We start from the raw sequence: 15,965 nt of genomic DNA, 5'->3' as shown, positions 1-15,965 counted from the left end.
AATAACATGGGAATTCCTATACACGCAAGCAAATAACTGATTTATTTTTACGTCACAATTTTCAACTTAAAACCATTCTAATTATAGCATCCCATTTCTCATACTTTAATTACTCGTTACGCTTTCTTAACCACCGAAAATTTAACCTACGTAAATTAAGTTATAGACAATACTGGTTTAGAAAAACTGGAATAAAATAATTGATACAGTTTAAATTGCACGCTACCTTTGAATAGGCAATGTGATTATACCCACCTAACCAGATTCTACCTACCAAACCAGATTATACCTACCAGAAACCGGTGTGGTACGGGGGCCCACGCAAATTCATTATGTACATACTACTGGCAAGGGGGGCAGTTGCCCCCCCCCAAAAAACTGGAAAAAGCCTATTATATAGCCCATGCCCCTTGACTCTCTGGATGTGGAACTTTTTTTGCCCCCCAAATAAAAATGCTAGAGCTACGCCCCTGACAAGAACGATCTAAATAGGTGACTACTTCATGGAAGAATTTGTATTTTTCCAAAGGTAGTTGTATTGAACCTTTGGTGACGCCATGACATCAAAAAGTTGGCTCAATGGTAACCGAAACTCTAAAACACGGAATTTTGGTACCAATAGATACATCAAAAGAATCAAATTTTAATTCTGATTTCAAATATATAAGTTTCATCAAGTTTAATATTACCAAACAAAAGTTACGCGCCTGAGAAAATTTGGCTGATTTTTGAAAAAAGGGGGAAAGACCCCCTAAAAGTTATGGAACCTTAATGATATTCACACCATCATATTCAGCGTATCAGAGAACCCTACTGTAGAGTTTTCAAGCTCCTATCTACAAAAATGTGGAATTTTGCTTTTTTTGCCAGAATAAAGATCACGGGTGCGTGTTTATTTGTTTTTTTTTTTTTTTCAGGGGTAATCGCATTTACCAAGTGGTCATAGAGTAACGTAGGAGGGCTCATTGGAATGTAAGTTAATAGTTCTATTTCCCCTTTTAATTGACCAAAAAAAATTGAGGGCAACTAGGCCCCCTCCCACGCTCATTTTTTTTTCAAAGTCACCCAATTAAAATTTTGAGATAGCCATTTCGTCCAGCATAGTCGAAAATCGAATAAATATGTCTTTTACGATGACTTAATCCCCCACAGTTCCCAGGGGAAGGGCTGCAAGTTATGAACTTTGCCCATTGCTTACATATTGTATTGGTTATTGGGAAGTATACAGACATTTTCAGTAAGAATTTTTTTCTGGTGGGGGGGGGATGGAGGAGGGGGTTACTCGGGAGAATCTTTCCGTGGAGGAGGTTTCTTTGGGGCAAGGGACATTTATATGAAGGGGGCGCCAGATTTCCAAGCATTATTTAAAAAACTATCAGAAATTAAATAAAAAAAAAACTGTTTTTTCAACTGAAAGTAAGAAGCAACATTAGAACTTAAAATGAATAGAAATTATTACGTATATGAGGGGGTTCTCCCCCAAGTCAATACCTCGCTCTTTACGCTACAGTTTTTTTTAGTGCTTTCAAAAGAGATATCTATTCTAATTAAACGGCCTTTGTGATTCAGGGGTTTGTGAATTAATTTTTGTTTTAAATTTTAACGTAAAGAGCGTGGTATTGACTAAGGGGAGAACCCCATCATATACGTAATAACATATACGTAATAAAAAAAAACAATAAAAAAACACTAGCAATACGGATCAATAGTAATCGAAACTTTTAAAAACGGAACTTTGATGTCAATAAATGTATCAAAAGAATGGGCTTATAATGTTGATACTAAATATATGAATTTTATTAAGTTTAGTATTACTCATCAAAGGCTACGAGCCTGAGAAAATTTACCTGATTTTTTAAAGAGGGGGGAAACATCCCCTAAAAGTGAAAAAATTTAATAAAAATCACACCGTCAGATTCAGCGTATCAGAAAACCCTATAACATAGGTTTCAAGCTCATATCTGCAAAAATCTGCAACTGTGTATTTTTTGCCAGAAGAAAAATATACGAATATAGAAGTTCGTTACGTAAGTTAATTTGTAAATCACGTCAGAACCAAATTTAGAGACAGCTATTTAGCAAAAGAAAAGTAAATTTTTCATGCAAATTTTGTTTACTTATTCAATGCCGGCGAGCCAAAATAAAAGCTGCATTAACTAAAAAACGATCAGAAATTAAATAAAAAAAACAAGTTTTTTAAACTGAAAGTAAGGAGCGACATAAACACTTAACACGAACAGAAATTATTCCGTATATGAAAGGGGCTGTGCCCTCCTCAACGCCTCGCTCTTTACGCTAAAGTTTTTATTGTTTAAAAAAAGAGTTGTGAGAAAGTCAAACTTTAGCGTGAAGAGCGAGGCGTTGAGGAGGGCACAGCCCCTTTCATATACGGAATAATTTCTGTTCGTTTTAAGTTTTAATGTCGCTCCTTACTTTCAGTTTAAAAAACTTGTTTTTTTTATTTAATCTACGGTTAGAAGACAAGCGACAATAAGAATCGATATATACAGGCCTGCCGCATAACCATGCTGAGGGACTGGCGACGAAGCCACCGGATGCATAATGCATAGAAGACAATGACTCTTTAAAAATCAAGGCCATTATATTGAACTACAACGTATACAGTGCCATACAGCCGTGCCATTGCATTGAAACTACAGAACGTTATGCTAAGGATTTATACTTTTCTGATAATTCAAAGGAAAAAAATAGGAGAAACACTGCAATCGATGTTGTGAGAATTACAAAATATTATGCTAGGTCTCAGAATTAAGGGTATTGTAATTATTCTTGTTTTAAAATATTTATTTCCCTTGAAATAAAATTTATGCTATAAAATAAGGGTTCTCCGGTTTACGCCATGCAGCGGCGTAGTCAAGGTAGAAATGGTGTATTTGGGGCTTAGATTCTCTCTGATATACAAAGCTGTTATCTATTATAATTGTCGAATTAAATATTACTATCAGGAATGATCTAGGGTTTTTTTTCATATAAAAATGAAAAAAATTCTTTTTTTTTTCATTTCAAAATTCTTTTCTCATGGTCCCTTGCCCAGAGTTGCACAGCATGGAGTTTTGTGAGTGGTGGCGAGCTGTAAAATGACCTTTCGGAGATACTTCTTAACTTCCAAAAATTCTTGATAAGAAACAAAATAAGGCACTTAGTTTCATTGTTTCATTTATCCTGTTTTAAGAAAAATTGTACTTTTTTCCCAGGGTTGATCTTATCGACTAAATGAAAATAAATGCCTTATTTGACTGCTTATCAGTGGATATTTTGGAAATGAAATATTGTCTTAAAATTTTTATTTTACAGAAAACTACTTAATAGTCAAAGAAAAAAAAACTTAAAAACTTTGACAATGTTACCTTTAAATTAATACAAAAATGTTTTTGTGTGGTTTAACCTTACTCTTTATTTTCCTCATCATTGTCTCTTTTCTTGTTAATTAAACTTGAAGTCCAGTATTTTTTTTAAATTCAGATTCTTAAGGACAATTAACGCTTGACCAAATAAATAATTTTAACCGCAATTTTTCGTCCTCGAGAAAACTTTAAAATAATTAAACAAAAAGTAATTGTATTATTATTAACGAAGGCTAAATTATTAATCCACCAACCTTTGTAGAGGTTCTTGAGTTCATGGGGAACCAAAAATTTATTAGACGAGTTGCTACAGTCTTAAGTCTCTAAATCAGTTCAGTGAGTTGCTAAAGCAGATATCATGAAACTGGCTGCAGGGTTGCCACCCCTTAAGGATTTATCACTATTTCTAGTGATTTTTTAATATAAAAAATCACTAAATTTGCACATAAATCACTAGATTATTAAAGAAAATGACTAAATCAACCGGAAAAATGCTAGTTATTGTCACCGGGTGGCAACCCTGGCTGGCTATCGTGACATCCACTCTTTTGTGAAGCTTAAAAATGAAAAAAGAATTGTATGATTATGTTCCTAAGTAATTCAAACTACCCAAAGCTCAGCCTACACACATTTTACCCAGAAAAATAAAATTTTACCAATTTACCAATATTACCAATTTACCAATTACAATATTACCATTTTACCAATAAAATTCAACTCAAGTAAAATTAAACTCAGAAAAACTAAGCCTCAGCTAAGCCAAATCATCGAAAATTCATCCTAAAGAATTTACCCGAATAAAGCAAAACTTCAGACCCGCACAAATATTCAACTAACCCAAAACTCAATCCTGGACAGTCGAAACCAGCAAAATTCAACCCAAACAAAACTCAATTCAAATATAGGTCGAAAAATTAAGCAAGAAAAAACGGGTTTTAATTTTAATAAAGCATTTATTAATTAATTAATTAATTTAAATTAATTAATTTAAATTAATTAATTTATTTAAATTAATTAATTAAAATTTATTAATTTAAATTAATTAATTTCGGAATTTTAATTAAGTGCTTATTTGTTGTTATTTATTTTTGTTTCACTGCTTTATTAAACTAAACCCGGTTTTTTCTTGCTTAATTTTCCGTAAATGGAAAAGCAGTGTGGCCCAAGAAATTATTTACAAACATAGGTCATTATGAAAGAAATTGAACTACAGCACAACTCGATTTACACAATCTCCGAAATATCTGCAATACAATACCCATGCAAAATTTTGCCTGTAAAATCTAACCCACGCTCAACTTAAATCAGTATATTATAGAGATTAAAAAAAAGTATTTCTTATGGAAGTAAAGAGCGAAGATGAAACGCAAAACAAGTTAAAACTAATGCTTACTCACTCAAGATAAATCTAAAAAACCAGCTTAAATAAACCGACACGTGATATTTTCTAGTATTTGTATAATTCTAAAAACTTGCACTTTATTGAACACACGAAACTGACCCCCGAAAAACGGGATATTCTCTTATGGGTTGAAAATTCTATGACTAGTCTGCACAAAGCAAAGACTAATTTATAAGTCTCTCAATAGTCATTTTGAAGCCCCGGCTTCAATAACTTTTATTACACAATAAAAGTTCCCTAAAAAAAAACTTTAGCAAACTCAATTAATTTTTTAAGCAAGCCAACTTTTCAGTTCATGCCTTCTTTCATACAAACACCAATAGGTAAAACAATGAGGAATTAATCTAAGAAATTATATTTCTTTTATCCTTAAGTGAATATTTCGGCCCAAAGGCCGTCCTCAGCAAAGCACATATAAAATATAAAATAAGACATACAATAAAATGCCTGATCTTTAAAACTAAGATTAAAAACTAAAACAGTTTTAAAATCATTACTTCAAGGTAGTTCAACTAGGACTGAAGAAAAACAATACGAAACAAGACAATTCATTCAATTAAAAAACCAAGAAAGAATATGTTTTTAATACTATTCTCGCTTTTTTGGCAGCCAAACTAAAAGGTATTTTTGATTCAGGTTCATTGGTATTAGCTATTGATATTGTAATACAATTTGTTAAATAATTTTTCATTGAATTTGCGTATAAAGTGTTGAGTGAGTACTCCCCCAAATCCTCATTTAAAGAAATATTATTATTTAAATTAAGTTTGATTTCTATGGTCCCTCCAACAACCTGCTTAATACACAATAGTTGATAATGAGGGAGGTGTTTTCAAAAATTATTTCATGGCTGTGTTTTTTAAAAATAGACTGTTTAGAACGGAATGAAAAGAACTATTAGAATTTGAAGCCTTATGCTATTGCAGACATTATTCTAAATGATGGTGGGCTCTACCCATATAATAACTCCCTCAGCCACAATAGGGATTTTATTGCCACAGTTTAAATAGGGATATGGGGAGTAGTCATTGAACGCATTATACGCAAATTTAAATAAAAACGGTTTAAAAAATAACATCACAAAACCAATAGCTAATAGCAATGAACCTGAATGAAAAATACCTTTTAGTTTGGCTGCCAAAAAAGCGAGAATAGTATTAAAAACATATTCTTTCTTGGTTTTTCAATTGAATAAATTGTCTTGTTTCGTGTTGTTTTTCTTCAGAAAGTTGAACTACCTTGAAGTAATGATTTTAGAACTGTTTTAGTTTTTAATCTTAGTTTTAATGATAAGGCATTTTATTGTAAGTCTTATTTTATATTTTATATGTGCTTTGCTGGGGACGGCCTTTTTATATAGAGCTGGAATATTCATTTAAGGATACCAAAAAAAAATCACTCTCTTATGTTAATTGCTCATTTTCTTTTACTGTTGCTGTTTGTATAACTTCACTCTTTATTTTCGTAAGAAAAACTTTGCTTTTTAAAAATTAATTAATGTTCTTTTCTAGATATACAAAAAAAACTTAGGTGGGCGATGAAACTAAAGAAGAAAACCTGATTTTTTGAGGCCATTAAATACAGCTTTTACTTCTGATCTGACACCCATTAAGTTTTCGCACCAGATATGTGCAATTTTATCACGTAAATAAAGAGTCTGAGGAGTGTGGCATTATTACTATCTTTAAGATTTGCACATAAGAAATTCAAGTATTTTAATAAAAAAGGAAATTAATAAATTCCATTTTATTCATTAGGAAGTATTTTTTCCAAAACACTTTTTTTAACTTTTCACTTACTAAAGGGTATACAAAATCAGGGGAGTATTTTTTTATGAGCCAGGGGGAAACTGCCCCCTCCACACCCTAGTCCCTCGAAAAAAAAACAGTTTGCCTCCCTCCCAGCTCAATTTTAGTTTTTGAAGAAATCTTTTCAAAACTAAAATAAGCTTGCATAATTCAAGTAACCAGATAAACAGGTCAGTTTTCTTTAGTATATCTTTGTCTTTATGGTACTATATGTCTTATTCTTCATCTTTCACTGTCATTTCCCCTTGATTTGGGAAAATTGGCTCCAACTCTGCCAAAACCCTTATCAAATCTAAAAGGAGTAGAATGCTGTGCCCTTACAATATCTTCAGACACTCCATTCTAATCCTCCCTTAGAAAAAACACAAATGAACTATTAATTCTTTTTAATACCCTTTTGGCTACTCAAAATTCATAACCTAACTATCAAATTATATTTTAAGTTTTTTTATCATAATACTAACTTCACCAATCGACCAGCCATGTCCGAGATTTTCAACTTTTAGGGGGTCTCTAACCAAATGGCGGTAACAGGTTACAGTGGAAAAAACCCTTTTTCTTCGTATTTAAAGACTGGGGGCTAAAATTATCCTGGGAAGGGTTTTAGACCATAAAAAGTGACTAACTCTTTTAGAATTTGCATTTTCCGACAAATGGCCCCTTTTGGACGAAATTGAGCTTTTGCGGTACAAGTGAAAGAAGAAGCAGCATCCTTTTTAGATTGATTGACCAATCTGTCATTTTTGGCACTGATTGGCCCTACAATTCCCATTTCTTGCATTTTGGCGCTTCTTGGGCTAAGCTCTATGTTTTGTGGTATAAAATGACATATTGCATCACTCTGCTATGGTTTGTCAGGATGAGAATCACCATCGTCTAACTTCTTTTATAAGGCCCTTCCAAAGCATTATCCCTACCTTCTTAAACCCCCCTCCTTCAAATACTTTCTCTAGTCATCTAAACCTGAAGAAGACAGGCCGAGCATCTAAATCCAAAATCAAAGCTTCTCTGTACCCATATTATTTAATTCTGGAACACGTAAGGTTAAGATCAGGGCCGTATCCAGAATTTTGTTCAGGAGGGGGGCTATTTTTTCAGTGTGGGGGGGGGCGGTTTACACAAACATAAATTTTAAAAACTCATAAAAAAAAATTGTTTATATGTATTTCTGTTACCTTTTTATGAGTCGGATAATTATTTCGGAGGAGGGCTCAGACCTAGTAATCCCCCTGGATACGGTCATGGTTACGATATTAATAGCGCGAGTTTTAATTTTGATGTAAGACGCTATAAATATCTCTATTGAAAAATAGCCAAGGTACTTGTCCATTACTCAGAAAACACCAAGAATTTGGTTCGCAATATCAGACAATGATCTCGGAGAGAATTAGCTTCGGCTCAGTGGAAAAGTACAGTGTAGCTATATTTTAAATTAAGTCTTCAATTGGTATTTTGATTAGGTTAGGTTAAATTTTGCATGCAGCCCCGCTTTACTTAACCCCACCGCCCCCCCCCCCCACCACCACCAAATGTGTAAATATACATCCCAAATTACATATATCCCTTCTATCTTCCAAAGCGTCTCAGTTGTTTTAACCCCGTATCCATGGGCGTAGGCAGCATTAGGCAGCATATTGTCTAGGGGGGAGCAGTCGATAGCGTGATGAGTTTTATCAACTGCTTTTTCCAAACCATCTGCTTTTCAGCCCTATCTAATGTAAATTTGAAGGTCTAGGGGGGGAGCTTCCCCCCTGCCCCACCCCTCCCTACGCCCATGCCCGTATCTATAAATTGAATCAACTTGGTGTTTTCTGAATAATGGACAAGTACCATAGTAAATGTTGTTGGGCAAAAGAATTTAAAATTTATTCGCCAAAACTTTCCCTAACAACTAGGTCCCATGTGATATATTTTTGTTTTGGATTACGGATCAGCCGACAATTATCCGTTTTTGTGTAGAAATAACCTATGTTTACAATTGTGCTTGGGTTACAAGTAATCAGGTATATAATTCTCACATCAGAGCAAAGGTCAAATACCGTTGACCGTTATGAATTTTGAAAACAAGTTTATTCAGTTTCAGAATTGATGGACAGCTTTATCATAGCATTTATGTCTCACAGTTATTGCTAATGACAGACTAAATAACAGGATTGGCTTATGGAAGATTCAAATATCACTTATTGTTGTTGTTTTTTTTTTCAGAAAGGATCTAACAAGAGTTTCCAGAGAGAACACTGTTTTTATAGCCCCCCTCCCTATGTCTGGAAAAGTAAATCAGGATGAAAATAAACTTTTCAGAAAAAGTACATCATAAGCTTTTGTAGGCAGCCTTTTTTTTTGTTTTCTTTCGATAATTCTTGGGAGGACAATAACATGAGAATCAAATGAAACATATATGAAGATTTTCAGTACGTGAAAACTTGGGGAGGGGGAGGTTAAGGTTGATAAAACAAGTATTACTTACATTGAAAGATCTCCGCTTTCAATCTGATTTTTAGACTATTAATGCCTAATTATATTATCATTAATAATTTATTAATTATATTAATAATTTATATTATATATGCAAAATTTTCAAACAGTTCATGGTACCTAACTAAGTTCTTTCCCTAGGGGCTATAGTCAAAATTTATGGTTACTTTAAGAAGGAACTAGAAATTTTAATAACATTTTGAATAAGTCCTCCTCTGATATCCTAAGAATATTGGTTCGATCCGATAATCCCTGGAAAAAAAACAAACAAACAAACAAATAAACTCGCTTCCGTGATCTTTCTTCGGGTAAAAAATATAAAATTCTGCATTTTAATAAACTCTATATTACCCTTAATCTGATGGTATGATTTATATTGAAATCAATTGAGTTTTTCGGGGTTTTACCCATTTTTGAAAATCAGGCAAGTCTTTCCAAACTTGTAGCGTAGCCTACAGTTTAATACCACGAGCTGTTTGGTTTTATAGGATGAGTTAATCTGTATGAAAATTAAAGTAATGTAGGTAATGAAATTTCTATAGAGTAAAATTCATTAGAAATCGGTTACACTGCAACAATATTACGGTACTTCCTGACATATGTATTTCTTGTTGTATGGCATCTTTTCATACATTAAACTTAAATAAAAAAGCACACTCTGTCTACGATTAAAAAAAGACGACATAAGCGTCAAAATGGTATATGAAATTAAGACCTCATCTTAATGCATAGATGTACAATTGATCTTAGGGGGGATCCAAATCCGTTGAATTTATTAATGTAATTCTTGTGTAATGTAACCTCTAGGCACGTACTCAAGGAAAGGAGAGGGAGGCAATAATAAAAAAAATCTTTATAATTTAAATTACAAGTTAACAAAATTCAGAAGAATTTTATGATTTTGGGGAGAGCTTGGGCTAGACCCGCAACCCCTTGCGCACTTCCCTTATCATTATTATGATTGATTTGCATGTGATTTCCAATTTTTATGGGCATTGGTCACGGTGCCCTAAGAAACAATCATACTTTTGTCAACAGCTACAGTTTTTGCTGATTAATTATAAAAAATTGGCGATTCGACTTATTCAAAATGTAAAAATAATTGTTCAGAGAAGTCTTATTACCGTGACTGGTCCTACTTAATTCAAAACAAAAACATTTAGTGTAGTGCTACTACTGTCATGGAATAGATTTGCCAGGTTTTCCTTTAGAACTTTCGTGATCACCAGAGCACCGAGAACATTTCATTAGTTCATTTCATAGAGATAGAACAGTCGAGTTACAATTAGTTGAACTGAACAATAGCTGCTCTAGCTAAAGGGCTGGGCGCAAGTAGCTGATTTCGGGAACTGATTTTCAAATCAGCGCCGATTTTAAAAGAAATCGGCGTCAATTTGAGCTTGGAAAATTTTCAACGTTGACCGGCACATAGAACGTATCCTTTTGGCATTAACTTTGTCCATTTTGCGAACCTGCTTTTTACAAAAATTAATTAAAAAAAACTAAGTTTTTCCGAGGGAAGGAAAGAGCTAAGTTGAAACTAAAAACGGAAAAAAATTATTACTTCACAGCCTATTTAATATATATTAATATAACTAGTACAAATAGACCAACTGATTATGTTTTCCTATGTTTTTAGGATTATACAAAACTAGCGCTTTACTGAAAACACAAAAGTCAAGCATAAAAGACAGGATTATTGATTTAAGAGGCAAAAGTGAGTATGTAGCTTAACGACACTAAACGAATCTATAATGCTTTTCATACTCTTACACTCTTACATTAGTAACTTTCAGTATACAATTAAATTATCTTAAAAACATAAGCGTAAAACTAAATATTTTTTAATAACCGCGAAGTAATTGAACAACATACAGAAATATTTGATTGATTTATCAAGCGGAATTTTGTTCTCACCAGCTATAATACAAATACTGGGTAATGTACAGTCTTAAATTGTAAGAAATATGCTTTAATATTACTTGAAAAGAAGATCAAATAAGACATAATATGAACTCTGGAAATCCGATTATTTCTCTCTATGCAACAGTGAATTTCAAGCTATGATACAAATTCTAAAGCTAGTCTATAGCCCTAATACTATCAAGATGGTCTTACTTCGAACTTGTGTACAAACTAATCAGTAACCAAAACGAGAGCCAGTCATTGAACTGAGCCATTGCTCAGAAGTGATACCAAATAAAACGTAAACAAAATAAAGCGAAATTTTAAAACGTATTGTTGCTTTATCTTAAAAGGGATTGATTCTAAAAGGGATTGATAATATTTTGATTCTATAAAAAGTGTCCTTAATTGATTTGCTTTTACTGTACCGAAACTCCTATATTATTTTGTGTTTTCAGTAAAGCACTAGTTTTGTATAATCTTTAAAGCATAGGGAAACATAATTTGTTGGTTTATTTGTACTAATCATATTAATATATATTAAATAGGCTGTGAATTAATAATTTTTGTCAGTTTTAAATTTCAACTTCGCTCTTTACTTCCCTCGGAAAAACGTTGTTTTTTAAATTAATAAAAAAAAGTACATCATAAACTTTTGTAGGCAGCCTTTTTTTGTTTTCTTTTGATAATTCTTGGGAGGACAATAACATGAGAATCAAATGAAACATATATGAAGATTTTCAGTGCAGGAAAACTTAGGGAGGGGGAGGTTAAGGTTGATAAAACAAGTATTACTTACATTGAAAGATCTCAGCTCTCAATCTGATTTTTAGACTTAATGTTCATTTTTGACTAAAATTTAATGTGGAAACAACGCTGCGATGATCTTTTTTATTTATACGGAATAATATATGTTCGTTTTAAGTTTTAACGTCACTTATTGGAGTTCGTTACCACGAACTGTTTAGTTACTCATATCTACGTGCTTTTTATCAATTTTACCATCCAAAAGTGCCATATAGTGCCACTTCTATGTGAAAAATCTTGGAAGCATAAAATGGTATCATTGTAATAATTATGGTCCAAAACCCTTAACTGGAGGTTTGCAAGAACACCTACTGCAACTTCCTCCTCCAGTCCCGCTTGATAAGCTACACAGTTAAAGTCTGACAAACACCAATATATTAAATTACATTATTAGAGGCGTGGTTCTATCAGTACAGCACTGGACTTCAGATTAGATTATCATACGTTTGATTCCAGTTTGGATTTATTTTTTTTTTTTTCAGTCATGTTTTTTCGCTTCTTATGATTACTTTTAAGATAATCCACTATTTTTGTAAGCGTGATGCACTCATTTTTTAAGGCTTATCCTGGGAAGGCAGATTTTAAACCTATTAAATAAAAAAACAATTTTTTTTAACTGAAATTAAGAAGCGACATTAAAAACTTAAAACGAACAGAAATTATTCCGTATATGAAAGGGGTGGTCCACTCCTCAACGCCTCGCTCTTTACGATAAAGTTTTTATTCTTTTAAAAAATAAAGTTGTGTGACAGAGTCAAACTACTTTCAGTTAAAAAAAATTGTTTTGTTTATTTTAATTTCTGAACGTTTTTGAATTAATGCAGCTTTGATTTTGTCTACCATACATGAATGATTAAAACGAATTTTGCATATCAATACTATTTTTTTTGGCTAAATGGCTTTCTTGAAATTTTGTTCTGGCGTAACTTACGAATTAACTTACGTAACGAACTTATACATTCGTATGTTCTTATTACTTATATTAGGGAGTTTGCCCCCTAGTCAATACCTCGCTCTTTACGCTAAAGTTCAAATTTTGTTTGAATCACAAACCCCTGAACCATAAAGGCCGGTTAATTAGAGTAGTACTAAAAAAAACTTTACCATTAAAAGTTTTTTTAGTACCCTTTTGAAAGTACTAAAAAAAAATTTAGCGTAAAGGGCGAGGTATTGACTAGGGGTCGAACCCCCTCATATACGTAATAATTTATGTTCGTTACTATGGCTTGAAACTAAGGAAGTTTCAAGCTCCTATCTGCAAAAATGTGGAATTTTGAAATTTTTGCCAGAAGAAACATCACGGATGCGTGTTAATTTTTTTTTTCCCAGGGTTCATCGTATCGAACCGGTAGTCCTAGAATATAGTGAGAGGCCTCATTTGAACGGACATTAAAAGTTCTAGTGCCCTTTTTAAGTTACCAAAAAAATTGGAGGGCAACTTGACCCCCTCCCACGCTCATTTTTTCCCGAAGTCACCCAATCAGAATTTTGAGATGGCCATTTTGTTCAGCATAGTCGAAAATCTAATGAATATGTCTTTGAGAATGACTTAATCCCCCCGCTGTTCCCGGGGGGAACTATGCTTAGGATCTTATGTAAATTCCATATACTTCTTGATTCTGCGTTTATATTTCAATTAAATAAGTTTTACATGTTGTATATCGTTTTATATGCTGGAACGTCTAATATTATAAATTGAATAATATTTTTTTCAAAAATGTTTTGTTGTTGAATGAATATCAAAATCATTTGTTCACAACAGAATTTATGAAAGCTAATGTGTAATTCGAAGCTATTTTATGTCAGACAGTATTAAGGTTCTTCCGAAGTCGGTTATAATTTAGGAAAATCAAATACAGCAAAACTTATAATTTTTGAAAAGCTGATGTGCCTTTGAAGATGTCAAATCTGATCTCGGGGCTATGCCTATTACTGATGTTAAGGGCTAGGCACACGTAGCTGATTTCAGCAACCTATTTCAGCATCAGTGAACAAACGATAGCGGTAATAAAAATTTGTTGAAGGAAAAATTTTCAAAGCAAAAAACCATGGACACAAACAGTCAACTGGAGTCTATTAATAGTTGCTTGATTGATCTCAGCTCAGTAGTAGGGTCTTTGACCACAGATACCTCTGGCTAACTATTTATTTGTATCCCTGTTTTTTGTGATGATCATGATGAAAATCAGCGCTGATTTTGTAAATCGGTGCTGAAAACTAGAAAATTTTTCAATCTCAAATCAACGCCGATTTCTTTTAAAATCGGCGCTGATTTGGAAATCAGTTCCCGAAATCAGCTACGTGCGTAAAAAAATAAGTAGAACTTTAATGTAAGTTTCTTTTATTGTGTTTTTATTCTCTTCGTCTGTTTTGATGAGGACGGCCCTTGGATATAGGGTCAAAATATTAATTTAAAGTTGCGTTCCACTGTCTTGTATAAAAATTTCCCTGTTGCTCCACTTATTTGTTAATGATGGAAAGGCAGTGTGGTCTTCTTCGCTATCAGCTACGTGCGCCCAGCCCTTTAGCTAGATAGAGCAGCTATTATTCAGTTCAACCAATTGTAACTCGACTGTTCTATCACTATGAAATGAACTAATGAAATGTTCTCGGTGCTCTGGTGATCACAGCTATGGTGATCACTACTATCTGGTGATAGTAGCACTACAATAAAACTTTTTGTTTTGAATTAAGTAGGACCAGTCACGGTAATAAGACTTCTCTGAACAATTATTTTTACATTTTGAATAAGTCGAGTCGCCAATTTTTTACAATTAATCAGGAAAAAAAACTGTAGCTCTTGACAAAAGTTTGATTGTTTCTTAGGGCATCGTGACCAATCGTCGGCTGGGAGGATGATTGTCGTATTAGGCATCTCCGGCCAAAATTGAGTTATGAATGCCATCTAGTGTAAAATTTTGCGTAGAATCTGAATCTGCTTTTTGTTTTGCTCTACTGGCTACCGTTCCTGAGTAAAAGACCAAAAACCATTTGTCGTATCGGACATTATCGCTGATAATCCGCTAGCGAAATTGTCGTATTGGAAAATTGTCGTATCTGGCTGTTTTGCCGTCACGCACTTCAGAGAAGAAGAAAATGGCGCGTCCAAGGAAAAACTTGGCGAGGGATTTTGAAGCAATTTTTGATGAATTTGGCAGGTAAAGTGTCGATTTCTTCTAGGCCTCTGCACCCTATAGTATAGTATAGAGTAGGGTCTCTGCACCCTATAGTACAGGGGGAGCTACACTGCACCTTTACCCAAGAGTATATCAAATAGGCTACCTGATTTGTTATGATTTTTGGTGCATATATAGTTTGATTTGGAAACAGCATTGAATTAGGAATATGGTTCTATTCCTAGATAACAGAATTGTCTTGTCTATTTACGCACATTATTGTACCACTGCACCATCTCATAATGCGATTTGCTAATTTGCAGAACTCAAAGGAAGTATCAAATTTTCTTGAACAAGTAGGCTCGCCTAGGCTATTTGATTAGGCTGAATATTTTAGCCATATGGATTGCTGAATGTTTTGAATGCATTGATAGTTAATAGTAGAGTCTAATGACAAATACACAATTTAGTTTAAGCATAGCTCTAGGCTAATTCTAGAAAATACTGCCCAATCTTAAACACATGATCCTATAGGCCTTGTAGGATACAAAACCACTCAAACATAAATAGATTCAATCCCAGACATGTGCTGTAAAGAAAAAATAGGCTACTAGGGTTTGCTAACTTTTCTTTAAGCTTAATTTTCAGTATAAAAAAGTTTCTGAGATCAAATTGAGCTAATCCCAACAAGGTAATCTAAATCTATACATATGCAAGACTAAGAGCTTGCTTGGAAATATAGGCTCTATTTGAATCAAATTATGCTCGGTTGCTTGTCCAAAGTTAGTGATTATCCAAACACCAGGGGTGCTTGGATAATATACCCAGTTCTTCATCAGCAGCTGATGTGTATTACCAAATACAGCTAGTTTAAAGAAAAATCAAACTGTTTTGTTAAGCCTACAGGTGTATCTGGCTTTGTGGGGGAATAGACAAGGAAATAGAAAATCTAATGGTATATTTCCTTTTTTTCTTTATCTGATTTCTCCCCTTTAATAAATATTAGAGCTAAAAATATGTTTTGCTATTACTAGGCCTAGACTAGTCTATCCTTACAAAGCCTATCTTTAGTCTACTGAAAATTTCA

The sequence above is a fragment of the Artemia sp. Qi Xiang Cuo genome, chromosome 15, assembly GCF_049724085.1.
Source record: "Artemia sp. Qi Xiang Cuo chromosome 15, ASM4972408v1, whole genome shotgun sequence".
In the NCBI taxonomy this organism is placed as follows: Eukaryota; Metazoa; Arthropoda; class Branchiopoda; order Anostraca; family Artemiidae; genus Artemia; species Artemia sp. Qi Xiang Cuo.
Note: the sequence above shows the minus strand (reverse complement) of the source record.